This window comes from Fragaria vesca, linkage group LG5, assembly GCF_000184155.1.
Source record: "Fragaria vesca subsp. vesca linkage group LG5, FraVesHawaii_1.0, whole genome shotgun sequence".
In the NCBI taxonomy this organism is placed as follows: Eukaryota; Viridiplantae; Streptophyta; class Magnoliopsida; order Rosales; family Rosaceae; genus Fragaria; species Fragaria vesca.
In genome coordinates this window covers 9,399,148-9,399,887 of record NC_020495.1, presented here as the reverse complement: position 1 = coordinate 9,399,887, position 740 = coordinate 9,399,148, and positions in this window count along the sequence as shown.

The window sequence follows — 740 nt, the reverse complement described above, 5'->3', positions numbered from 1 at the left end:
TGGACTTGGTAGTTTTGATGCAGTTTTCGGTACTTGATCGTAGCACATTTTTGTTATACTTGTAATCGTGTTTGTGAGCCTTGCAGTAAGAATGAAATTAAAGTTCATTTTAGCTTTGCTCTTTAGTGATAGGGTTTGAATTAAGTCTTTAAAGTTAGGAGCCTTGTAGTAAGACAGAAAGTATGGTTCAGTATAGGTTTGTCCTTTCCTGCCAACTTTGAATTGAATTTTTAAACTTATGAGTACTGTAGTAAAACTTCTGGTTCTTGTTTGTGATTGGGACTTGAGGACATAATTTACAACAGGGGAAATAGCTTCTAGTGTAAATCAGTTGGGGTTCGACATAGCAAGTGATGGATGGTAGTTGTAGAGGTTAGTTCATTAAATTTGTGAGCCTATATATGCTCTTTCCTAGTCGAAACTAAAAAGGCTGGATGAGGGAGTACATGACATGGTTACTGAAGAATATAAAGCATGGAGTAAAGCATAAATAGGTAAAGCTGGGAGTATGATAAGCTAATTGTTCCCTGAATAGGATTACTAACTTATGATTCTTGTTTCTTTAAGAGGGACTTGAATGTACATTTGTATGCAGCTTGTGGATTATTCTACATGATTATGGCAGTTTACTTCAGAGGTTGCGATTTTAACTATTGTTACATGAACTTATCAAGCTTACGACCACAAGTTAGGTTGTGGGTCTAGAACAGTATTTACCATATGTGAAAATTGAAGTTTTT